This window comes from Pleurodeles waltl, chromosome 9, assembly GCF_031143425.1.
Source record: "Pleurodeles waltl isolate 20211129_DDA chromosome 9, aPleWal1.hap1.20221129, whole genome shotgun sequence".
Classification (NCBI taxonomy): domain Eukaryota; kingdom Metazoa; phylum Chordata; class Amphibia; order Caudata; family Salamandridae; genus Pleurodeles; species Pleurodeles waltl.
Window position 1 is genome coordinate 808,698,039 of NC_090448.1, and position 27,469 is coordinate 808,725,507.

The window sequence follows — 27,469 nt, forward strand, 5'->3', positions numbered from 1 at the left end:
CACAATTTAAAAGAGGCATTGACAATACCAATAGGACTAGCTGAATAAAAATGCCTTTTGTGTCATTGATGAGTTTGGGCACTCAGTAAGTCATCATACACGTACTCTGTCACTCATCTTTGCACTCATGCAATCTCTCAATCAACATTTGACTCATTTTTGCATTCACCCTCTGACCCAATCACAGTAAAACACACACAAACTCAACATATGCAAGATCAATCAAAGAATACAAGTAGAGAAAAAGAAAACATGCTGCCATCTAAACATCATAGGCATATGCTTGCAGTAATGAAACTAAACATAGCAGCAGGTGTCCATCTTGCAGACGTATTGTAAATAGTTCATTGTTCTTTTGAAGGTTCCTCCATGGCCGCCATATTTAAAACCAATGTGTTTGCCATTCTCTAGTAGTAAAATAATGATACACTATGTTCTGGGTTTAGAGCAAGTGACCACGTGGGACACGGCATACTGCAGGTGAAATGAGTGCCAAGCAAGCAACCCATTAGCATTGCCTGTAGAACTGTGTTATCCTCTTAAAAACTTTAAAATAGATAGAGGAGAATCTAAGCAATAAAGGGGAATTTTAAAAAGAGAAAATTGAAAACTAAAGGACTGCCCAAGAAGCCATGGAACTGAAGTACACTAATTTTCAGGTGGATGTACATAGATGATCAGAAAATGTCATTCACCAGGAGGCAAGAGAGGCCTGACTGATGTGGACTGAACCATTGCCATTTGCAGTAAGCTGTCATGGATAAAAGCTGAATGTAAAAGACACTCAGACAGATCAATGGCTTTTCCCGTTTGTGCTGTATGTTTACGTCAGTATATGGTGAGCATGCAACAATCCTTTAGATCCTCTCATTCTCTCTTTAGTGTGTTAGTTACCTGTGTTGTACCTGACCTGCATGCATGAGACAATCACGTTCCTCCAACTACTGCCACCTGTCCTTTACTTATTCTTTGTTTTACGGAAGGTTGCACTGCTTCTGTCTATGTCATTTTGTGAAACTCTGTGTAAAGCCTTCCAGTACAAGAAAGATAAAGCTATTTGTCTTGCCAATGCTTTTTTTAAAGCATGGTTTGAATGAAAAAGTGAACACTCACAAAGTATGTGAACAGAGAGAGATTAAATGTGAAAGAATACGTTTTTGAAATTGATTACATAACTAAATAAATGTTTGCAAAATATCTGCCACATGTTTCCATGTCATGTATAACACCTTCAGCCCATTCTCGCATTTTAGCCACAATCATTTTGCATTCTAGGTTCTGAACACGGCATGATAATGTCAAAAGCAAAACTACACGCCCCACAATGCAACATGCTGTTGAAATTAAAGCCTTCGATGGCTGATGGTATCATCAGCCACTTGGCATACTTGTGATATGCAAAATTAAATGTAGTTCCTGCCTTTCTGCTCCCACAATAGACAATCAATCATTAAAGAGCACAGTGGGTGAGCAGGGGTAACCTTCTCTATGTAAAAAAAAATCTCAATGCTAACAGGATCACAATAACACCTCTTGGAAAAACAAACACATGCAAATTAGATGTTATTTATCAGAACAATCCGTGCAGCAGCAGCTGAACTTGTCCTAAGCAACAATGAGAAAAGAAAATCAATGTCCTGGCAGCCCTCATCTCGGCTCATCCTCATCCTACATCTCGAGGCTGAATGCCTGTAACACCAACGTGATGTGCTCAGCCTTGAGCAAGTGCAGTATGTGCTGCCCCAGGAGGGATGCAGGTGACTACAGCAGCAGTTCTTAAACCCCAAGGGTTCCTTGCCTTCTATTCAATGAAGAATTCAATATTCCTTCACTATGGGATTGCTAACCCTGATTGATTCGGCAAAGCAGTGCAGTTGAAAAAGGGTCCTTTAAATTAACATGTAGGCAGCTCTGTAAGGGGGATGAAAAAGGTGGAGATCTCTAAAAGGGGTGTGGCCAAAGATGCATAACTGGGAATCCTTTCAAAGTGCCGGAGACGATGTAATTCATTGCGTAGCCTAAAAGATGTACAGTACAATACTGTGCTTCATATGGAGTGCCACCAGACCAGTACGTGTGCCTCTTCATGGTACCAAAAAAAGATGGAAATATTGGATTTGCTGTCAATACTTGATAGCTGTATCAGGTAAACGAATGCCAACAATTATTCTGCTGTGACTAATAAGACTTTTTCAATTCTGAAAACACGAGACTGTGAAAAACCATTACTACGATCTGTGGAAGGAGTAGTCACCTTTGGATTGTCTTAGGCACCCTTGCCCTGGTGAAGAATTTTGAGGCTTTATATTTTTATGCACGATTTACAATGTGTGCTATGCAGTTATACACATGATTTCACATGTACAGACTGATTGAACGTGATTACTTTTGAAACAGGTTTCATATGATGTATAGAATTGTGTATCAGTATATGTTAACTAGGCCACATTTGTGTGTAAAAATACATTTTAACCAAAATAGAATTAATTTTTGTCACACACTCTCTGCTCCCCCCTGCGCTCATCCACGCCCCACCAGCTCTGCGACACAGCCAAGCTGAAAGATATTAGGAAAGTTCCTTTGTTTGTTGATCTGCTCATGGTGAATTTACTGTAGCTTTGATGTGAGTGGCAGCATATTTTTATGTTTCCGTTCCTTCACTGAGAACTATTCATTCAAACAGTGTGACACTGTAACTTGTTTGTTCGAGCAACTAACCATGCGATTAACATAGAGGGTTCCTAAATATGTATTCAGGTAGTGGACAAGTGATTGGGTTTTAAGGTATTGTGACTTTTATTTTTCTTGTGCTCTGATTAGCTGAAGAAATTGTACATTGTGTTTAAAACCCCTCGATTTTGGGGGTGAGCCAGAAGACTTTTCTATTCTACTACAGATGCTGTCTGATTCTTTTCTGATTTTGCTGCCCTTTGAGACTTAGAAAAATGTTCTGATTTGTATATACTCTGTATAACTCTGCATTTAAAAGCCTTCAAGACATTTAGGCCCATATTTATGCTTTTCGACGCACAACTGCGCCAACGCAGTTGTGCCTCAAAAAATGTAACGCCGGCTAACGCCATTCTGAAGCGCCATGCGGGCGCCGTATTTATTCAATGACGTTAGCCGGCGGAGCTGCCTGGTGTGCGTAAAAAAAAATGACTTACACCAGGCAGCGCCGGCGTAGGGGAAAATGGAGCTTGGGCATCAAAAAATGGGGCAAGTCAGGCTGAGGCAAAATTTTCACCTCAACCCGATTTGCGCCATTTTTTTTTACTCCCAACCCCCATTGAAATGACTCCTGTCTTAGCAAAGACAGGAGTCATGCCCCCAAGCCCAATGGCCATGCCCAGGGGACTTATGTCTCCTGGGCATGGTCATTGGGCATAGTGGCATGTAGGGGGGCACAAATCAGGCCCCCCTATGCCACAAAAAAAAAAAATAATTCTTACCAGCACTTACCTTAATGTCCCTGGGGTGGGTCCCTCCATCTTTGGGCGTCCTCCTGGGGTGGGCAAGGGTGGCAGGGGGTGTCCCTGGGGGCATGGGAGGGCACCTCTGGGCTCCTTCCGAGCCAACAGGTCCCTTAACGCCTGCCCTGACCAGGCGATAAAAAATGACGCAAAAGCGGCTGGACGTCATTTTTTTGGACTTGCCCACTCCCGGGCGTCATTTTTGCCCGGGAGTATAAATACGGCGCACATGCCTCGGAGTCATTTTTTAGACGGGAACGCCTACCTTGCATATCATTAACGCAAGGAAGGTGTCCACGCTAAAAAATGACGCAAACTCCATGAACTTTGGCACTAGATGAGTCTAACGCCAAAGTATAAATATGGAGTTCGTTTTGCGTCAAATTTGCGTAAAAAAACGACGCAAATCCAGCGCAAACAGAGTATAAATATGGCCCTTAGGGCCTGATTTATGAAAAATTAGCGCTTTTGCGTCATTTTCTGATGAAAAAGCGGGGCAAACTTACAAAATATAGATTTTGTAAGTTTGCCCCCTTTTGCGTCAAAACAATTAAGCAAAGGTGGTGATAAATTTTCATAAACCAGGCCCTTTTCCTGTATTGCTTAATTTTGAATATTTTAAACAAACCCTTCAACTCTTCCATGTTCTAGAACTCAGTTATCGAGTGGGCCCAAATAATGCCTAAATCGTAATTATTTGATTACATTATATTTTATTGGTTTTGATGTTTTGGGAGGTGCCTTAAAGTGGGGGGTGCATTGCCTCATGAAAGTGAGGGTCAATATTGTTTCTAATCCAGTGAAATGTGGGAGATCTGATTGAAGTACATCTTCGAGTGCCTCAACTTTTTGGGTACAGTCAGACCTGTTAACTCATGTAGTGGCACCGTGTGTCACAGTATATCGATTTAGTTCACATGGTCTCCCTATGAAGAGCTGATATCACACGGTGTATTCAGATTGGGAGATTTACTGCACAAATGAGCTACAATTTTCTCAGTTGTGCAGAAAAAGCAACACTGGCAGCTGCGGGGTCAGTGGTTGGTGGATTTAGAAAGTGCAAAACATTACTTGGCACCAAAAACAGTCCGGGTGGGTCCCCGCCTCAGCGTAAAGGTGGCAGCTAAGCGCTACCAACGACAGTGCAAGTAAATGCATGCAAGGCCCTCCTTAGCCATCCAGAAGCCTCACGTGTCCTGAGTCAGACAAATCTGGGTCTCACCTCCACGTGTTCGTCCGCCCCACCTTAGTGTACAGCAGAGACTGACAGGAGAACGAGAAGCAGCGTGTCACGCGCTGCATCAGGCAGCAGCACTCTGCAAAGGCCTCAGGCGTACTGACATTAAAGTAAGTTGTATAAAAAGTATTTTAAACCGTGAAAATAAAGGGGGCAAATATTTATTTAAATGTACAACATCGGCTTGCACTGCCTGAGCGTTTAGGGCAGCTCACTGCCTTGTACACCGTACATGTGTGATTGAGTTTACTCCCCTGTCCCCCATTTGCCAACAAGTTGTAGTGCTAGCAAATGTGAAATGTCCCCCTCACCTCGCTTCATGTGATTATAATTCCCCGTGTTCCTTGTTTGGGGTGAGTGGTATGGCCACAATTTATACTTCACATGTTGTAATTTGGAATCCTGTCCATTTAGGAGAGAGTGGCATGGACAATGCATAATCTGTTTTTCACTCTGTTTTTGCTGCCGCTCTGGGGAAATATTAGGGAGTTCGGTCCATGTGGCTGGGATGCCTGCATACATCACGAGACAGGAGGTCTTTCTCTTTCTAGGGGCTCTGCGCTGCGCACACTGGCACTGGCAATGACTGTATGGAAGTGGCATTAGAGCCCAGTTAGGCACATAACAAGGTCCGTGCCCATTTTTCATGACAATGGGTATCACCAACAGTTTCTCCTTTTCCCTGTTTGATGGGGAATAAAAAGAAACATTTGCAATGCAAAAGGTCTCTCATTTGCGAGAGTTAGAGCTGTTGGCATTGTAAATGACAATTACAACCTCGCATTTGGGACCTTATAAATATTTATAAATATTTAGCCATGCAGCACAGAAATAACTGCACTTGTGTATTCCTTCATAGAATTGTCATTAGACTGTAATGGTCTGAACAACCCCTACAGAGCACCACAGTAAAAATAGCATTTTGAGGAAACATGGTCATATAAACATATATTCAGCCCCTAGAGGGCATAATCACATAAAAAATAATAATAAAGATTATTGCAGTGTGATCATATAATAAGCCCCTTGAGTGCATAGTGTTTTACACATTTTCAGGCATAGCAGGCCTTTTAAATATCATTTAACTGTGCAGTCAGTGGCGCAAGGGTGCAGTGCCGCAGATCATTACTAGATGTCCCTGTAGAGTCAATAGCAGATGGTGCAGTACTACTGGCAGTGACTTGCGGCCAGATGTAGCAAGCATTTTGCATGGTGCAAACTGCGAAAAATCGCAGTTTGCGCCATGCAAAATGCCGATTGCGATGCTCATTCACAATTTGCGAGTCAGTACCGACTCGCAAATTGTGAATGCGACTCGCAAATAGGAAGGGGTATCCCCTTCCTATTTGCGACTCGCATCGATATGCCAAACTGCTTTGTGACCGTGAATGCGGTCGCAAAGCAATTCACAGTTACCACCAGTGTCACACTGGTGGTAACCCATCCGCAAAAGGGAAGGGGTCCCATGGGATCCCTTCCCCTTTGTGAATGTTGCCAAAAAGGGGTTTTCAGAGCAGGCAGTGGTCCAATGGACCACTGCCTACTCTGAAAAACCGAAACCAAATGGTTGCGTTATTTTTTTTATTTTGCAACTCGTTTTCCTTTAAGGAAAACGGGCTGCAAAAAAAAAAAAAAATGCTTTATTTAAAAACCAGTCACAGACATGGAGGTCTGCTGTCTTCAGCAGGCCACCATCCCTGTGAGTGCAGGGACTTGCGACCCACCTCATTAATATTAATGAGGTGGGTCTTTGCGACCCCAGACGGTGTCTGAGACACCGTTCTGCATCCGATTTTGCGAATCGGAAATTGCGAGTCGCACCGACTCGCAATTTCCGATTCGCAAAATCGGAAAATGCTACATCTGGCCCTAGATGTCCCTCTAGAATCAAAAACAGAAGGTGTGGTACTACTGGCAGTAGCTAAATGTCACTATTGAGCCAAATGAATTAGTAATGTCTTGGAACCAATTATATTTTTGAGTAAAGCATAGTGCATTAAATACTTACAGAGAAACATGACAATCAAAATACTAATATTAACATAGCCCTTATTGCACATCTCTCAACTATAGACACAAAAGTTTAAGCTAAGAGAGAATTTAAATATGCAGTGAGTGGTAGAAGAGGTTATGATATTTGAGCCCCTTCTCACCTACTGTGACCCACAAGATTGCCTGAACAGAAAGAGCACATTACTCTAAGGCCCATATTTATACTTTTTTAGCGCCGCTTTTGCGTCACTTTTTGACGCAAAAGCAGCGCAAACTTACAAAATACAATTGTATTTTGTAAGTTTGAGGCGCTTTTGCGTAAAAAAAGGACGCAAATGCAGTGCTAAAAATGTATAAATATGGGCCTAAATGGTTTTGGGGGTGGTCATTTTGCCCCAAGGCCACCACAAGCTGAGTTATGGGCACAAACCTGTTGTAAAACAAATGCCTGCAAAGCATTATGGGCTGAGTTTCCATGAATACATTAAACCTTTATGTGAAATAAAGTGAGCTATTCTTTTGGAAGGCTGTGTACAAGTCTGCAGGCCAGGCAGAATACTAACAAAGCCCTTATCATACAAACTCCTCTAAGCTGTAATAACAAGTTTCAGAAATTTAAATATACACTGAATGGTGGAAGAGGTTATGATATTTGCCCCTCTCTCCATCCCTCCCTCCCTCCCTCCCTCCCTCACCTAGTGTGACCCCCAAGATTGCCTGAACAGAAAGTACACATTATTCTAAATGTTTTTTGGGGGGTTCCCATTGCCCTAGGACCACCACAGGTGGAATCCTGGGTACAAAAGTGTTGTAAAACAAATGGCAGCAAAGCATTGTGAGTAAAGTTTCTATGAATACATTAAACCTTTATCAGAAATAAATTGTGTATTTTAGCAGAAAGGGCAGTATCATTGTTGATGGCTAGATGTTTCTCTTGCGCCAACTATATCAGTATTACATTGAAACAATTATTCTATCAACATTGTAGCACATAACATGTCTGCAGGCCAGATTATCAGAATACTAACAACACCCTAATAACACAAACTCCTTGCAGCTACAAAAACAAAAGTTTCAACTACAAGAGAATTTAAATATTCATTCTGTGATGGAAGAGGTTATGATATTTAGGCCCCCTCTCTCCTAGAGTGACCCACAAGATTGCTTGTACAGAAAGAGCATATAGTTATACATGTTTTGGGGGTGGCCCCATTGCCCTAGAACCACCTCAGGCTGAGTTATGGGCACAAATGTGTTGTAAAATGAATGCTTGCAAAGCATTATGGGTCGAGGTTTCCCGAGTGCAGTGAATATTGTAGTATCGGCTCTCCTGCTGTGCCGGGAGAGCCTGAAGATTCATTTTTAGGTCGATTTCATGTTTTATGTAGCGAGAAAAAAGTACAAATCAGGTACAAAACTACTTGTTATTACTGACTATGTAAAGTAAGGACCCAGTGATAGGCAAACACGGAAAACAAACTGTCAGCACTCATGTTCATGGGCGCAAACATCAGAGGCAGGAAACAAAGAAAAATAGTCCCTGTAAGCAACAGAAAAACATGTGAGGCGTAAGTAAACTGTACTTGGCTGGTGCGCCTGGGCCAAGTACAGGAAGTGACGTATCGGCTGCCAAACCACTTAAAAGGCAGCACAACAAAAGCAACACTGCCTTCAACCTATTGGAAGTGGCAGGCAACAGCAGGCGGGACAAAAATGCCTATATCCCTAACAACAGGTCTTCCAGACAGCGCATGCGCGCTGATGAGGCTCGACCTAAAAATAGCTCAGAGCAGCGAGAGCCAGTGAAACAAAACACTTTATTTCTTCTGTTACTCATCAAACGAACTAAACCAGTGGTTCCCAGCCTGTGGTCCAAGGACCCCTGGGGGTCCGCGAAGCTTCATCAGGGGGTCTTTGACTGCTTAGTAACTAACATTAACTGCTTAATAAAGTGTAGCTAAACATACTGTGACCGGGCCGCCCCGGGCAACAGCGGGGAACCGGCAGAAACGGAACCGCTACGGCCGCGTTCCCAGGTTCCCCTGGAAACGCGTCCGCAACGAGGCCAGCGTCCTGAGGTTGCCTCGGCAACCTCCGGTGACGAGGAGGCTCCGGATTGGCCACCAGGCGGCCAAAAGACGGAAGCTCCGGTCGAGAGGGGGAGAGCCGGGAAGGAAGAGAGGAAGGAGAACGACGGCGGCGACGGCGAACCTAAGGAGGAAAAGAGAGACGGCGACAAGGACATCGGAGGAGGACCCCAGTGGCCTGGAAGCGGCGGAACCCGAACCCAGAGGAACAGCGCCCGACCGGAAGCAGGGGAGACCAGCCCAGACCGACGAGAGGACCTCCACAGAGCCAGCCACGACCCTGGAGGGTCGTGGCTCTACAAGGTACGGTCCTTCTGGACAAACCAAGGGGCACAATAAAAGGGGAGAAACGCTGGGGAAGGGAGGGAGGCAGGGTGAGGGGAGGGAGGAGAGAAAGGCACTTTAGAGAGCACCGGGAGAGCACAAAAGGGTAAAGTACGGAATATACACAAGCCCTGAAGTCCTCACTGGCACCTATATCACACATAAAACCCCCCCCCCCCCTCCTTAAAACCTTTTCCCCAGTAAAACATATAAGTAGAAGACGTGGTATAAGGCGTCCGTTCCACTCACCAGCGGTATGTGTTCCCTTTTTCTTGTATGTCACATCCGGGACCTGATGAGGACGATCCGGTACGCCACCTAGAGAAAAGGAAGAAAAGGGACACAGATTAGAAGGAAGATATTCACCACTCCAGAGAAGAAACTGGCGCTAAACGTCGTACTGACTTTTCATCAGTTCTTATTTCAAATTACTAATAAATACTTACCTCAAAAACCCAAATTTACCTCTCCTGAGTGTCTATACTGTGGGGACTGTCTACAGTGGTGTCAGAAGTGGGATCTTGTTTCTAATCCCTCTCCATAAAACAGTCCAGACAGTATACACAATGAGTGAGAGTCCATCGTTAGAGACCGTGATTAAGCAACTAGCGGAAGGGCAAAGACACTTACAACTAGTATGGGAGGCCCAACAGAGAGAGGCCAAAGAAGACCGAGAAACCTTACAATCTGCTCTGAAGAGCCAGGCGACCATACTGGCGAACAACCAGTTAGTCCATGAAAGTGCGATGAAAAAACTAACGGAGACTATCGCCGCTAGTAAGGTACATCCGAATGTACCTAGTTCCGTATTACAGAAGTATCAGGAGGGAGAGGATCCGGAATCCTTTTTCACCAACTTTGAACGGGTAGCCTCCTCCGCCCTATGGCCAGAAGATAAATGGGGACAATATGTGGCCCCCCTGCTCACCGGTCTCTTACAATCAGCATATCAAGCCGCTAACCCAGGTGGTGTCAACCCCTATCAAGACATAAAAACAAGTATACTAGAAAGGGTGGGTCACGACACAGAATATTACAGGATGAGATTTCGTAAAGTCAAATGGGGCACCAACGAAGATCCTAGAACCTTTTATTTTCGTGTGAAGGATCTAGCATTAAAATGGTTAGGCCATATTGGAGATAGTCGGGAGGAAGTCATCAAAACCATTATACTGGAACAATATCTAGATGGTCTACCTCCATCCACAAAACACTGGATAAGACAACACCCAAAAGTGGATACTGAGACGGCCATCGATCTGGCCTGTGCTTTTCATCGATCCACCGATGTCAGAAACTGTCCCACGCGAAGTATCATTAAACCAGTTCTACCGACCCCAAAGACATTTGTAAAAAGTCCACCCGACTATCTAGTACCACGTAGGATTCCTGAAGGCCCGCCTACCATGGGACCCCAATGTTATAGTTGTGGCGAATGGGGACACATCGCACGTATGTGTCCCCAGAAACAAGAAATGGGAGAACCAATGGAGATAGGGATGACAAGGCGAAGGGTGTTATGTACTGGGAAGGGCGCCCTAAAATTTAAAATGATGATACAAGTGGACGGGAAAAGTGTATATGCCCTGGTTGACTCCGGCTGCAGCCAATCAGTAATTAGGAAAGACTTGATAAATCATGATATAGAAGAGAAACAATGGGTATCTATATGTTGCATACACGGGGACAAGGCCCAGTATCCTATACAGGTACTCCAGATCAGGTGGGGACCCTATCAGGACTTCCTCCCAGTGGGGATAATGCCCCGGTTAATCGAGGAATGTATCATTGGGACAGACTACATCCACTTCCAAGAACTATTAGACTACGTCAGAGATAGCAAACAAACTAAGGATTGGTGGGGAGAGGCACCTTTTTCAGAGAGTGATATTGAGTGTCCGCTATATCGTAGAAAGTTGTCACGAAGAGAGAAACGACAGGGAAAAGGGGACTATCGGAAGACGAAAGGTGACAACACCTATGGAGAGATAGTGGCAGAAATTCATGAAGTTCCTAGTACTTTTGTCCAACAACAGAGAGAGGACCCCTCCCTTAACAATGCCTGGAGGTCGGCAGTAACAGAGGAGACAGAAGAGGTGGGTCCCTACTTTATAGTGCAAAAAAACTTATTATATCGGGTTACTACCACACGACGGGGAGAACGTAAACGCCAACTTCTGGTACCTACCCACTATCGGGAACATGTTCTTACACTAGCTCATAATCACCCAGGGGGAGGACACTTTGGGAGAGAAAACACCGAGGAATATTTGCTCAGAAGGTTTTATTGGCCTGGAGTGTACGCCCACATACGTAGGTATTGCGCCCAATGTCCCCGTTGTCAGTTAACCGAACCTAGTCGGCCTAGGAAGGCGCCTCTCCTACCCCTTCCCATCATCGATATCCCGTTCAAAAGAATAGGGATGGATCTAGTGGGACCTTTGATTCCTTCGTCAAAAGGACACACCTACATCTTAGTCATTGTAGATTATGCTACACGATACCCAGAGGCCATTCCCCTGACTAGTATGACAACCAAGACAGTGGCCCAAGCTATGATTAACGTATTTTCTCGTCTTGGGTTTCCACATGAAATCCTCACGGACCAGGGGACCCCTTTTATGTCCACCTTAATGAAACAAGTGTGTAAAACATTGGGGATAGCTCAGATCAGAACCTCCGTCTACCATCCTCAAACGGACGGATTAGTCGAAAGATATAATCGAACCATTAAAACCCTGCTGAGAAAGACTATCAATGAGACAGGGAAGGATTGGGATCAAAAGTTACCCCTAGTGTTGTACGCCATACGGACACATGAGCAAGCATCCACGGGGCATAGCCCCTTTGAGTTGGTCTTCGGACGCCAACCTCGGTCCCTTTTAGACATGGCGGAAGAATCCTGGGAGGCCGAGGCTGAGGAAGCAGGGACTCCTTTGTTAGAATATGCGGAAAAATTGAGGAACCACCTACACAGCTTATGGACCGACGTACACGCAAACCTGGAACAGGCCCAACAAACACAAAAGTCCTATTATGACAAAGGAAGTAAACTACGGGTTTTCCAACCCGAGGACCAGGTCCTAATAATGAGACCCACCTCCGACCATAAACTCCTGGCCAAATGGCAGGGCCCATATCGAGTAATCAAAGCAGTTTCCCCTGTCACCTACCTTATCGAAATATCCTCCCGTCCAATAAAAACACAAATATATCATGTAAACCTGCTAAAAAAATGGGAGACCCCCGCACAACCTGAACGTTCCGTAGAAATGGGTCAGTTTGTGTGTCCCGACAAGACCCTAGATATCGAGTTCTACCCTACCAACCCCGATACTGAAAGTACCCTACCCATAGTAGACGATACTTTACCTGAAGGGCAAAAGCAACAAGCCCTTAAGGTTTTAAAACAATGGCAACCACTCTTTTCAGAGAAACCAGGAAAGACGTTTTTAATTCACCATAATATACGCACAAGCTCCGGGCAGATCACCAGAGAACGCCCGTATCGTATTCCAGAAGCTAGAAAACACATAATCGAAGAAGAAATCAAAACAATGTTATCCCTAGGGGTCATCGAACCGTCCACTAGTCCCTGGTGTTCACCGGTTGTCCTAGTACCGAAGCCTGATGGTAGCGTCAGGTTTTGCATAGATTTCCGCAAACTTAACTCAAACTCCCTATTCGACACCTATCCCATCCCTAGGGTGGACGATGTTCTCGAAAAACTAGGGAAAGCAAAATACATGTCTACTATCGACCTAACTAAAGGGTATTGGCAGATTCCCTTAGCTCCTCCAGATAGAGAAAAAACAGCTTTTTCTACCCAGTCCGGGTTATATCAATTCACAGTACTGCCTTTTGGGCTTCATGGAGCCCCTGCAACCTTTCAGAGGTTGATGGATAGGATTCTAAAACCCTATCCTGCATTCTCCGCTGCGTATCTCGATGATGTAGTCGTATTTAGTGAAACATGGGAGGACCACTTAATACACCTACAGAGAATATTCAAAGCCCTTCAAACTGCTGGTTTGACGGCCAATCCCAAGAAATGTGTGATAGGTAAAACCGACATCTCCTATTTGGGATATCGGATTAATCAGGGTACACTACAACCTCAAAATGGGAAGGTGGATGCCATTTTACATGCCCCTCTTCCACACACGAAAAAGGAATTACGCTCCTTTTTAGGATTAGTGGGCTATTATCGGCGCTTCATTCCACATTACTCCACCTTAGCAGCACCTCTTACGGACCTACTCACTAAACGATATCCCAATCGACTTTTGCCTTTTTCGGAGACGCAAAACGCGAGTTTTGAACAGTTGAGAGTTTCCTTAACCTCCGATCCCATCCTGCACTGCCCAGATTTTACGAAGCCGTTTCACCTCTACACTGACGCATCGGATGTTGGGCTTGGAGGGGTTCTGACTCAGCCAGATAGCGAGGGGCTTGACCATCCGGTGGTCTACATCAGTAGAAAACTGTTTTCCCGGGAACGTAACTATCCAATTATAGAGAGAGAGTGCTTGGCTATCAAGTGGGCCATTGACTGTTTGCAGTACTATCTCCTAGGGCGGCCGTTTATACTATTCACGGATCACGCTCCTCTTACGTGGCTGGCTGCGCATAAAGATTCTAACTCCAGGATACTGCGATGGTTCCTTGAACTGCAACCATTCTCCTTTCAGGTTCGGCACGTCCCTGGATCTCACCAGGCCCCCGCTGATTATCTGTCCCGATTTCCTCTGTCTTCGCCTGTCCTGGAGCAGGACAGTTCTTGGGGAAGGGTGTGTGACCGGGCCGCCCCGGGCAACAGCGGGGAACCGGCAGAAACGGAACCGCTACGGCCGCGTTCCCAGGTTCCCCTGGAAACGCGTCCGCAACGAGGCCAGCGTCCTGAGGTTGCCTCGGCAACCTCCGGTGACGAGGAGGCTCCGGATTGGCCACCAGGCGGCCAAAAGACGGAAGCTCCGGTCGAGAGGGGGAGAGCCGGGAAGGAAGAGAGGAAGGAGAACGACGGCGGCGACGGCGAACCTAAGGAGGAAAAGAGAGACGGCGACAAGGACATCGGAGGAGGACCCCAGTGGCCTGGAAGCGGCGGAACCCGAACCCAGAGGAACAGCGCCCGACCGGAAGCAGGGGAGACCAGCCCAGACCGACGAGAGGACCTCCACAGAGCCAGCCACGACCCTGGAGGGTCGTGGCTCTACAAGGTACGGTCCTTCTGGACAAACCAAGGGGCACAATAAAAGGGGAGAAACGCTGGGGAAGGGAGGGAGGCAGGGTGAGGGGAGGGAGGAGAGAAGGGCACTTTAGAGAGCACCGGGAGAGCACAAAAGGGTAAAGTACGGAATATACACAAGCCCTGAAGTCCTCACTGGCACCTATATCACACATAAAACCCCCCCCCCCTCCTTAAAACCTTTTCCCCAGTAAAACATATAAGTAGAAGACGTGGTATAAGGCGTCCGTTCCACTCACCAGCGGTATGTGTTCCCTTTTTCTTGTATGTCACATCCGGGACCTGATGAGGACGATCCGGTACGCCACCTAGAGAAAAGGAAGAAAAGGGACACAGATTAGAAGGAAGATATTCACCACTCCAGAGAAGAAACTGGCGCTAAACGTCGTACTGACTTTTCATCAGTTCTTATTTCAAATTACTAATAAATACTTACCTCAAAAACCCAAATTTACCTCTCCTGAGTGTCTATACTGTGGGGACTGTCTACACATACACTTGAAAATGTTAAAATGTACTGTAAATGTCAAGGAATTTGAAATTTGAGGCTAAAAGTTAAATTAGTATCCTCGGATTGATTTGTGGGAGCAGTGCAGGTACATCAAACAGAATATAGTATGGACGATGTGTGGCTTCAATTAAATCTACAAAAGTGCCAATCTTCCTATTAAAATATTTTTTATTTTTTATTTTATTTGTTAGAACATCAAATACAAGTGTTATTATTTGTGTATGTGTTTGATGGAATGCCTGTTTCTGTATTTTTGTGTATGGTTTTGAAGTTCAAATCATTAACAAAGTTTAGGCCAGGTTCCCCGGCTTCCAGTAATTACTCAGTGCGGGTCCCCGGATTCCAATAACGATCCTTTGGGGGTCCCCGAGTTCCAGTAATGGTAAAGTGGAAGTCCACAGAAGTCGAAAGGTTGGGAACCATTGCGCTAAACTGTACCTGCGGAAATACCACTGTTCGCCAACTGCAGCATTGCTTTCAGTTTGTATGCTGCATCTCTCGCTTACATGCAGTGCTTAATTTGTAAATAAAAACGTGCCGGTGCCCAAAGCCCTCCTCGGAAACTCGCGACTGGTGCAATTAAATGTGTGAGCACAGAATACTGAGGTATCGTAATCCTGAAGCCAACTCGGGGCTCTTTAATCAATATAAAGCCACTCCCGCCCCTTCCGCTCACTCTACCAGCTTTCTACTTTCTCCCTTATGTGACGCTTTTTCGTTTTTCCCTTCCTCCGTCTTTCCCATATGTGTCTTTTGCTCGCAGCAAATGCTTTAGGCAGAAGAATAAGCCCAGGCCCCCAAAAATAAGTCCCGGTGCTCAGCACCGGAAATAACAAGCACAAATTAAGCACTGCTTACAGGTGCTCATTCAGGGACTTTTGCCTGGAGACTGGAGGAGAGCAGGGGAAACCAGCGGCTGACAGAAAGGCTCAGAGAGAGGCCTGTTCTAGGGTGGCACAGGCTGCCAGTAAACCTAAACCGGTTGCCCCAGTGACCTCATTCCGAAGCTAGTTTACTATCTTTTTGCTTCAGTTTAATGTTGTTGCCAGGGAATACTAGAACAACTTGCCTTCTGCGCTTTCACAGCCCCTACTTGCACTATGATGTTCGTTGCAAACTCAAATTGTACTGCAAGTGGTTTCAGAACCCTGACAAGGCCCCATGCATTTTAATAAAATAAAATAAAATTCAGGATTTTTGAAATGCATTTCTTCATTAATGTTGATTGCTGAGAAAATCATATTTTAAATTGCTCAAAGCCCTCTGCTCAGTTCTAAAAAGCTCACTAGTCAGCTCCGTCTGTATCCACTTTGACATGACATATGCACAGGATTGCAGCTAAATTATTCTATTTACGAATCGGGCCTGGAATGTGTTGACAGAGTTGCATGAACATATACGTAGTTGTTAAGTGGCCCCATATCACGTGCAACACCACCATCATGCATTTGTAGCTTTTAGCAAAAATGCTATACATTTGGGCACTGGTATTATCTTCATCTTTTAAAAGCACAGGATAGGTGGACCTTGGCAAATGTGCGCACCTCTCCCCCACACTTGCACAGGTTGTACCGTCTGTGAGTTAGGCTTACACCTCATCTACCTTTCCCCTGCTTGTTTTGTGAGGGAGGAGACCATAGCTGTTGCCATCAGATCCTTGTGCTGTGAGGGAAGCTTGCTCTGCTGCTCGCTTACCATGCTTTACCTACTGAGTGATGGACACTTACACAGCTGCTACTCAAGTTTGCTTTTTTGTGCAAGGTAAACATGCACCACTCCTTTCAAGCTGTAGTTGTTTGTTGGGAAGGTTTCCACTTCTGGTTCTGTGTTGTTGTATGGCCAGGGTACAGCTGGTTCCAGGTCTACATGTGCTTTGTGCAACAGTAGTTTCCAAAGGCGATGCCATGCTGTTTCTTTATTTGTTTTTGGAAAGCTTGCACTGCTGCTGTCTATTATGAGTCTTCTGTGTGCCTTAAGGAAAGGTGTGCAGGTGCTGTTTTTTTTCTGGTTTGTGTCTGGGAGGTTTGTCGTGCAGTCCTGTGTTCAGTTCTGGTTCTAAGGGAGGGAAATTTGCTTTGCTTCTGCACCTGGTGTAGCATCTAGGCGCCTGAAAACAACCGCACAGGCAAAATGATTGGTGTGACAGGATTGTTGCTTGGCTGAAACGAGTCCATCCAGAGCAGCAGATTAAACGTTTGCTTTTCTTTCTTCTCTTTTTTTAATAGTTTACAAAGGCAAGCATAGACAATGAATATGTTTATGTTATTCACTCCACAGATAGAGAAAAGCTAGAATATCTTTCAGCATGTTTCTACACGTTCTGAGCTACTGCACATTTAAAAAAAAAAACGTATTTTAAAGCCTTTCTAAAATCTGTTTGCAACAAATATCAAGCAGGTTTTTAATGTGTTTAATTTTGCACTAGAGGTTTTATTTTTATTCCTTATGTTTAAACATGCCCACTCTTTCATATGAAAGAGATACGCTGCAAGGTTTTAAGTGGTTTGTGGGAAAGGCGATGGTATGACTATGTATTATACGGGATAAAGTACCGCCTGGAATACATGTTTAGTTTGTTCCTCTGTATGGTTATGGAACTACTTGGTGTTTTGAAATATCCTCATAATGTACAGGAGAGGGTACTTCATCCCTCATATAAAGTTAGAGTTACTTGTTGACAGTTTCATTCTTGGTGGGATATTTCTTTGAAGTCTGTGTGGTAAAATTAAGCCATAATAAATGTATATTTTCTACCACTACTGATCACCTTGATTGATGGTTTTGGTTTTACTTACTTTAAAAACTTTGACATTTTTCTTAATAAGCCAATATAAACTAAAAAATCTACATTTTCTTTTTTATTTCCCCTGCCAAATTTGGCTTTCTCAGTTTCTGGCTCTTTTGTGAATGTATTTTATCAGATGCAGTCAGAGTGTTTAGAGGACATTAGTCCAATAAGGACTTTCAAGAGAGGATGAGCTTTGGAGTGTGACCAATATATTTTTAACTATATTTCAGTTTGGCACAGAATGTCAGTAGCAGAGAGTACTACAGAAGGATATTTGTCCAGTTCTGAGGGTGAAGACAGGTGTCCCAGACCAAAAAGGAGAAAGCGTAGCCAGGAAGCAAGTGGTCAAGCTATCAGTGGGGCCTGCCGCAAATGTCAAGAGGAGTGGGGGAAGGGGGGCGGGAATGGGACAAATAATAATATGAAAAAAATGAACCTCTCCTGCCACTGCCGGCCGCCTCACCCCTCTACTCACTCCTGATGGTGCCCCAGCAGACCATGGGACTCCAGCACAGGCTCCCCATGCAATCCTGGTGCTGCTCTCATGCTATAGCACCAAAATTGGTCTGAGCTGCTTGGTCTGCCGCTCAGACAGTGCTTTGGAGCACAGCTGGTTTTGAGAAACCTAAGTGCACATGTCAGTGTAGCCTGTCAAGACAGCCGGCTAAACTGACATGCGCATTTAAGAGCACTCCACTCCTCCTCCCACCTCCCATTGCCCAGCACCCCCACCACACACTCACACGCTGCCTCAGAAAGCATCTGAAAAATAAAATGATTATAAAATATTGTTTTATTTTTCAGCTGCTGGCTCTTAGCCATGGGGCAATGGCGGAGGAGCCACTGCTGCAAGCTATTAAGACAAGGAGGATGCATGGTGCAGGAATATACAAAACAAAGTTTCATCCAGCTTGAGGTAAAGAGTACCCCGTCTGTGGAGTGAATAATGATCCGTTTTCATATGTGTCTTGCTTGCTTAAAAAGAAGGAAATGTGAACATCAAGGAGTCAGAGACTTACAGATACACTGCAGCACAGGGGTCCCTAGGAAGCGGGTACATGCAATAACATAATAGCAAACACAGCAATTTGGTGTGGGTGCAGCTGCCAATGAACTAGATAAAACAACACTTTGGGCTGAAGTAAAAGTTGCACAATTTTTGGAGCAGCATAATTTACCACTTGCGACTGCAGACCATATTAGCCCTTTATTCAAATCAATCTTTCCAGTTTCAGCAATTGCAAAAAAGTATACATCAGCACAGACAAAAACAACCTGTATTTTGAAAGGAGCCATGGGCCCAGAATGCAAAAATGATATTATAGCTTTGAGTCGTGATGAACCCTTTAGAATGGGGATTGATAGCTCCAATGACATTGGTGTAGAGAAAATGGATGCTGATGTTTTAATTGTATTTGTTGTGCAAAGAGCACATGTTGTCACAAACCATTTTTATGATATGTTCCTTACATCTAGCGAATGTGAAGCAACGGCAGAATCCATATTTTCTGCATTGATTAGCAAGTTTCAGTATGATCAGATACAATTCACAAACTGTGTTTCTGTGAGTGTTGATAACACAGCTACTAATATTGGGTGCAAAAATTCACTGGCTATCAGGCTTCCAAAAGAGTCCCGTAGTATCTTTATGTCTGGATGTCACTGCCACCTTACTCATATAACGGCTTCTGAAGGCAATGATGGGTCTACATCTGTTACTCAGAACAATGTAGAGGATATGATGATAGACCTTTTGTATTTGGTTGTAAAAAGCTCTAAAAGAAAAGGGGAATTGCTAAACTTTATGGAATTTCACGATTTGGAGTACGCAAAAGTACTAAAACATGTAACAATTAGATGACTGTCACTGGCATGCTGTGTTGAAAGGGCAATAACAAATTATAAGGGTTTAAAATCTTGCTTTCGGAGTCACAATTTCTGTGAGGTAAGATTTTAGCATCTTCAAAAATTATGTGAAGATCTTTTACCAGCGGTACATCTACTGTTTCTTTCAACAGCACTACCAATTTTCATGCGGTTCATTACTCTTTTGCAGTGGCAAGAACCATGCACAATATTTTACACACAGCCATGCTGGATCTTGGCAAGAAGCTGGCACAGCGTATAATACTGTTAAAGATACCCAGGACAACTCCTCTGTGAAGCATTGATTTAAATGAGGAAAACATCTAGAAGTCACCAGAAGATGTTTTTCTAGGGTTGTCTATAAAAACTATTCTGTTGCAACTGTTCAATGATGGAGATATCTCAGAAGTAAAGTGTGAGCAGGTTTTCAAGGCAGCACAACAGTTCTTTAGGTCTAGTCTTAATTATATTAGGAAAAAATATTCCACTTACTAATCCTCTGATTGTCCATGCAAAATGGATTAATATTACAAACAGTGTTAATGCTGCTTTGTCAAAAGTTGAGTACTTTGTAATACGATTTTCACAGAGGCCCTTATGAATGATGTGGGTGGCAGGTGCCACAATCTGATTATTGTATGATTGTAATAGGCACAAGTAATGAAAAGTTGATGAAACTGCTTTTTAAAGTTGCAAAGTTGATACTTTTAATATGTCATTCAAATGCAGAACTTAAAGTTGATACTTTTAATCCGCTACTCAAATGCAGAACTTGAAAGAGTGTTTAGCATTGTTAGGAAAAATAAATCTTGATGAGACACCGTCCAATATTTTATCTGTTAAATATACCTAACCAGAAAGTAGTGTTCTTTATTATAGTTGGGAACCATCCAATGAATTACCTCATCAAGCCAAGTCAGCAATTAAGTGATATACTAGGGAACACTCCTCAAAGCAGGATCTGGGCATGTTAATTTTGTACATTGTGTTCATTTTGTACAAGTAATTGTTGATAATATCTTTTTTTTCCAATAGGCAGGTCTCTTGCCAAAAAGGTATTAAGGAGTGGCAATGAGTCATTATACATTAGGGTTTTCCATTGTTTCTCCCTAGTAAAGAAAAGCAGCAACTCAGATCTGAAGGCCTAGGCTGGTTTTGGGCAGAGAACAAATAAATTGTCACTTTATTTACCAGTCCAATTTTGGCTAGCAAAGGAAACACTGCATAGTTGCTAGTTTATATACTTAAATATTTACAATATTTACAATAACGTTATGATTTAAAACTCAGGCGATGTGCATGCAGCAATTAATAAACTGCCTGCCAATTCTCAAAATAAACATGTCATGTTTCATGTTTATCTCCCATAACTCATTCCTATGCTCTGCTATGCCCACTCTTGTGAAACAACTGAAGGATCACACTGGGGAAAATTTTCCAAGGTTGCATCAGGCATTGACAATTGCTGTTGATTAACATGCATCCTCAAAATATCTAGATTGCTCATTGCAGAACTTGTCCTTTACCCAGCTCTGGGCATTGGTATCAAGACAGCTTTCAGGCAGTGGAACCTGCTTCACATCTTCCCAATTTAATCTAATATCAATGCTAGATGAAAATGCTTTTTCTGCATGCTCCCTCATAACATGTTAGTATTGCAAAGCTGACATCGCCTCTAATCTCCTCCCTTACCCATCTGTTTGGAATATCAAGTTGGGCAATTCCTCCAGGAGCACACCCCCGCTCCCTATGGTCATAGGGGAATATATCACTGTCAGTAAGAACTAAAAGTTCTACTTAACCATATTAAGTATCTGGCATTGTCATGTAGACACTCATATAAGTAGCAGTATTGTTGAGTAACACTGTTATTGATTCTTCCCTCTCACATATGTACTCTACCCATTCCAGAAGATGATTCTCATCCGGGACCTGAGTCTACTGTAATCCTGGACTTAACCTGAAACACTATTGCATCAGGGTCTGCTTCTCATCCTTTTCAGGTCTTATGGAAGATTTGCAACTACCTTTTATGAAAGTGGTTTGTCTAGGGCAAAATCTCTGAGTAATATTGGCATCCCATGCTAACTTTGCATTGAAAAGATTACCCTTAAGGAACGTCTTCTGTGGCTGACCTTTGGATAAACCTGGTCAAGCCACTGTTGTGACTTCAAGTCATACCACAGTGTATTGGTAAATTGTAGGACAGTATGGTTCTAGTAGCCATACAGAGGTCATTCATCTTTGTCATTTAAGATATCTGTGCTGTGCAAATCGTGACCTTTGTCTGCTTGGAAAGAAATGGAAGAGTGTTGATGTATCTTCTGGAGATCTTGATCTGACCTATAACTAACATAGCAGATATTTTTGATATATACATGAGGGCTAAGAAATTCGACTGAAAGCTCTTTATCAGGAAATTTTAAATATGCTTTTTCTGTGTTTCGATACTCAGTTTATTATGTATTCATTTTCTTTTGCCCTTGCAAGAACCAGTTAATACATCAACATTATCAATGTACTCTTGGATGTTATTTGTACTACCATAGGTAAGTATGATTTCTTGTTTCTTTTCATTCCATGATTATTATCCTATTTTGAAATAAAAATATTAATTCACCCATGAAAAAGTTCCAGGCAATTTGGATTGAATCACTTGTCCGCTGATCTCAACAAATGAGTCATCTTTTGATCTGATTGTATCTAATCTACACAACTGTTATATACTTAATTACAAGATCCATTCATATTTGCTAATCCATGAATCCAAGCATTTACTGTGTCCTTTTTAAAAACATCCTGGATGACATTTGTTCCTTTACTGCCTATGCTTGGATCCAGAGCTTCAAAGACTTGAAAGAAACCACAGAAGCTACCTTTCAACAGCCTATGATGTAAAGTAATTGTTGTGCACTACATGAAAATTTCATGATTTTTTCGAGAAGTGGATGTTGGCAGTTGCTAGCATTTTTCTTTTAAACTTTATTTTTCACTTTTTTATTGATACATAAACCAAGCAACGTGTACCATGATCCGGTGTGCGCCAGGGACCAGTGTATCATATACAAGCACATTAACATCATTCATGAAGATGCCGCATTCACAGCTCCCGTCCTCCCCACCTCCTTTCCCCAACAGCAATTCTCTGATCATGTCAGAGCAGTCTTCAAGGTCATCAGATAGCTTATCATCCATACAGATCACTTTCATTCTAATTTCTTCAGAGATGCCCATTCCAGCAGGTCCCGTTTCCAGGAGGTATCCACTAGGTCCTCTGCCTTAAGCCATAGCATGGATAGCCCTCTTTTCGCCAGTACAATCCCAAACAATGCAAATTTATATCTGATTCTGTTCACCTTTGGTGGGGCATAACATTAGGCAGACAGTGCCTGACATATACGTCAATAGCAATGGTAGCTGCTAGCTTAATAAAAGTTGCACAGCCCCAGAGTTCACAACCATGGGTATCTGTTTTGCAAGATTCTCCCTTCTATATCTCTATTGAGGGTGAGAGCACTTTACTTTCAAACTATGCCTAGTAACACCTACTATCGATAGTCAATACTTGGTTGAGCAGCATTACATGCCTTCGCCCCTGACATCTTTACTCCTAAATATTCATAGTTATGTCATCAGTGTCATCAGTGTAAGAGAAAAACATTCAGAACAATACTGGATCCAATGTTTCTGTAAGAAGTGTATTCCATGTACTTGGATGTCTACATTTATTGTCAGCCCTCTCTTTGTACAGCAGTTAGCTAATTAATTCACATGGAGCTATAAGCTTCTCATTGTTTCAAAAAGTAATTTTGTGTAATTTACAAAATGTAGGGGTGAGATCTTTACCCCTGCTTATGCTGATGAATCACTTTTACATTGAACCAGATGAGTGATAATCCTTTTGACAAATTGTCAACAAAGAGAATAGGTGAGTGTGTATCATTGGCATACTACTTTGTGGACTAAGAATATGCTTAAGATTTTGCTTCTTAGACCCATTTGAATTCTGTATGGTTATCTTCATGAAGCCTGAAAATGATTGGGAAGAGCTGATTTTGAACCTCAGTCTTCAGAGGATACCCCAGAATCCTGCTGGGAGACACTATCAGATGCTATGATGAAATCTTGCTGTGGTTCTTCTTTGAGGGTGGTGTTTTTGAGTACCAAACAAGGTCTGATCAATAGTTCCACATTTTTCTGTAAACCAATTAGGAAAAGGGATTAGATTTTTTTGTCCCATTGTAGATAATTTTTTCCAAGTATGTTTAGTGTCAAATCAATGAGTCTTATTGTCTGGTCATTTTCATGACTGCTAATGTAACATTTTAAAATATCTCTGCTGTTTGACAGCTTTAAAGGACTGGGTCTCCATGGGCCTTGGCACTGGTCAAAAACCTAAATATGGGCCCAGAACCCTACGCTGCTCTTGTAACAATTGATTGGTGTTTTATGCAATCCTTATGCTTTGCCAGACTTGCCCATGATTACATTCTGAGTTAACTCATTGAAAATGTAACAATGCCCCTGAAAGGGGGTGCTAGTATAAAGCAAACATGATGGCTGTTTAATAAGGCAGCTCCGTGGTTAAAAGGTTTAGGCACACAGCTGGAACAGCCGGGAGAGTAACGTGGCAGCCAGGTAAGTGGGACTGGGGCGGGTGGGGGGATTTTTAATGGCAGGGTAGGTTTTAGAGTTCGGGGGGGGGTCGGGATAGTTTTTAGCACAGGGTGGGGTAGGTTTTAGGGCTCAGGGTGGGGGAGGGGTGGGGGTAGTTTTTAGGTTGGGTTGGGGTAGCATTTAAGGTTCAGGACGGAGGGTTTGGGTAGCTTTTAATACATGCCGGATTAGTTTTTAGGACAGGGTAGGGTGGGTTTTAGGGTTTAGGGTAGTTTTAGGACAGGGCATGCTAGGTTTTAAGGTTTAGGGCTCAGGTTGGGGTAGTTTTTAGGACAGAGTGGGGTAGTTTTTAAGAAAGGGTACGTTTTAATGTTTAGGATGGGGGTCGGAGTAGTTGTTAGAACAGGGCGTGGTAGGTTTTAGGGTTCAGGGCGGGGGGTCAGGGTAGTTTTTAGAACAGGGTGTGGTTGTTTTTAGGACAGGGTAGGTTTTAAGGTTCAGGGCGGATGCGGGGGTCGGGGTAGTTTTTAGGACAGGGCAGGATATGTTTTAGTGTTTAGGGTGGGGGCAGGGGTCGGAGTAATTTTTAGGACAGGGTGGGGTAGTTTTTATGACAGGGTAGGTTTTAGGATTTAAGGCGGGGGAGTGGGTTGGGGTAGTTTGGAGGACAGGGCTGGTAGGTTTTAGGGTTCAGGGCGGGGGGTCAGGGTAGTTTTTAGGACAGGGAGGGGTAGTTTTTAGGACAGGGTTGGTTTTAGGGTCCAGGGAGGGGTTTGGGGGAGGAGTAGTTTTTAGGACACAGTGGGGTAGGTTTTAGGGTTCAGGGTGGGGTCGGGTAGGGGTGGTTTTTAGGACAAGGTGGGGTAGTTTTTATGACAGTGTGGGACAGTTTTTAGGGCGGAGTTCAGGGTGGTTTTTAGGACAGGGTAGGGTAGGTTTTAGAGTTTAGAGCAGGAGTGGGGAAGTTTTTAGGACAGGGTGGGGTAGTTTTAGGACTGGGTAGATTTTAGGGTTTAGGGCAGAGGGTCGGGTAGTTTTTAGGACAGGGTGGAGTCGTTTTTAGGACAGGGTAGGTTTTAGGGTTTGGGGTTGGGGTAGTGTTTAGGACAGGATGAGGTTGTTTTTAGAACAGGGTAGGTTTTGGGGTGGGGCGGGGTAGTGTTTAGGACAGGGTAGGTTTGTTTCTCGGACAGGGTAAGTTTTAGGGTTTAGGGCGCGCAGTTGTAGTTTTTGGGATAGGGCGGGGTAGGTTGTAGGGCTGTTTAGGAGTAGTGTTTAAGACAGAGTGGGGTAGTTTTTAGGACAGGTTGGGTTTTAGGGTTTAGGGCAGGGGGTCAAGGTAGGTTTTAATACAGTGTAGGGTAGCCTTTAGGGTTTAGAGCAGGGGGTCAGGGTAGTTTTTAGGACAGGGCTGGGTAGGTTTTAGAGGGAGTTGGGGTTGTTTTTAAGACAGGGTGGCATAGCTTTTAGGATATGGTAGGTTTTCGGGTTCAGGGCAGGGCGAGGAGGTCAGGCAGTTGTATCACACAACCACGCATGGCGTTACCACATATACCTTTACTAAGCATGCTTTTACAACGAAATTCATTGTAAAGGCATGTGTGGCAAAAGCATGCGTAGTAAAGATGTGGTCATGGTTCCGACCGCTTTGTTAAGCATGCGTGGTTCTGTCAGAGAGCCCTTCTTGGGGCACAAAACAAAGTTGGGTTTCTGTAGACAGGAACAGGAAAGATCTGGGGATCTCTTGCACTCCTGCTGCTGCCAAAGAAGCACAGTTTTTAGTGGCCACATATGGTGGGTGATGCTGGCCTGACAGAGGGTTGGGGTGACCGTAAATTAATGGACGGCTGTCGGTGAGAGCCATTTGGTGAGGCCCACTGGAGTGGAGCTGGGCTTCCCGGACTTCATTTTCACATACCATTTGAGCTATTGAAGGTTTAAGTCAAGGGTTTAATTAATTTGTAGATTTAGCCGATGAGCCTCCAGAGGCAACATCCTCCCTTATCTTGCTTATAACAAACTAGTAAGTTTGTGAGGATGCATGCAGTGCATCAGATCTTGTTTTGTAAGGACAAAATGACATCACTGGTTACAAAAATTATTATCATATACCCTGCTGCTTAACATAGAGATTTTCGCCTCACACCTTTCCTATTTCTAAACCAACGCTCCCTTAATAATTGATATTGAAAGCAATAGCTGACTTGAGGATAAACCACTGAAGCCAACCTTGGTGAGTTGCATAGTAAAGCCCATAAGCATGTACAATAGGCCAGAAGTCACCAAAGTAAATATGCCTGCCAAAACATGAGCAATTATTTTACAATTTTTTGTCAAATCTGTTTTATGATAAGGTAGTTTGTACTGAAACTGCCAATTTAGGTAAGGTAAATTTCCATATCACCATCAAACACCAGTCTGTGCCCTTCAAAACCGAGGAATCAGAAGGCGAGATTTTAGGAAACAGTCTTTTTTGAGTTTACATAAGACCCAAAAGGTACAATATGGATAGTGCACAAAAAAACGGAGCACGAAATAAGTAAAGATGTACTCTAAAGATTATTAACTGCTAGAAAGAACAAGCATTGGCAATATCAATAGGTCTGGTTTAAACCAGGCCGATTGGCTTTGCCAGCATTAGGAAGGTTGTAGTGGAGAGGTGGGCTCTAAGGGGCTGACTTACTTTTCTTTGACGATATACAACATAGCAAGGCAACGAGCTGCACTGCAGTGTGTGAAAGGGAGAAAGCAGACATTCCCAATATTTACAAAGATATGGACCATTTCTGCTCTCTCCGTGCGCTGGTGCACTGTATGCTGCCTAGTGCTAATGCAGGCAGCCTTGCAGCATTGTGCAATGTTGCCTGCATTACTGGCAGGATTCTTTTTGTGCATGAAGGTACACCTTCCTGCACAAGAACAATCTATAGCAGCATATTTCTCATTGTTACGCCTCTGTCGGGTAGGTGCACCATTTAGGTGTAAACCCAGGTTTTCAAGTCTTTGTAACTCTGGATTTGCATCACAATTCATGGGCGGGTGCATGGAAGTACCTATGCTCCACCTATGTAACGCCTACCAGAATCAAAGTAACGCAAGCAGGCGCTATGCACTGCCAAGCGATACTTTTTATTTACTAAGCTACGCAAAGTTGCCTTGTGCAGCTTAGTAAATGCCAAAACAGACTTTGCACTGTTGCTGCGCCACGAAAGTGACTCAACCCTGATGAAACATCAGAGTATATCTGGGTCTTAGTTACTACCCAAAAGCTTTCAAGTGGCCCAGTGGCAGCAACATCAGATGATGAGTGAGAAGGTGCTCACCGGACA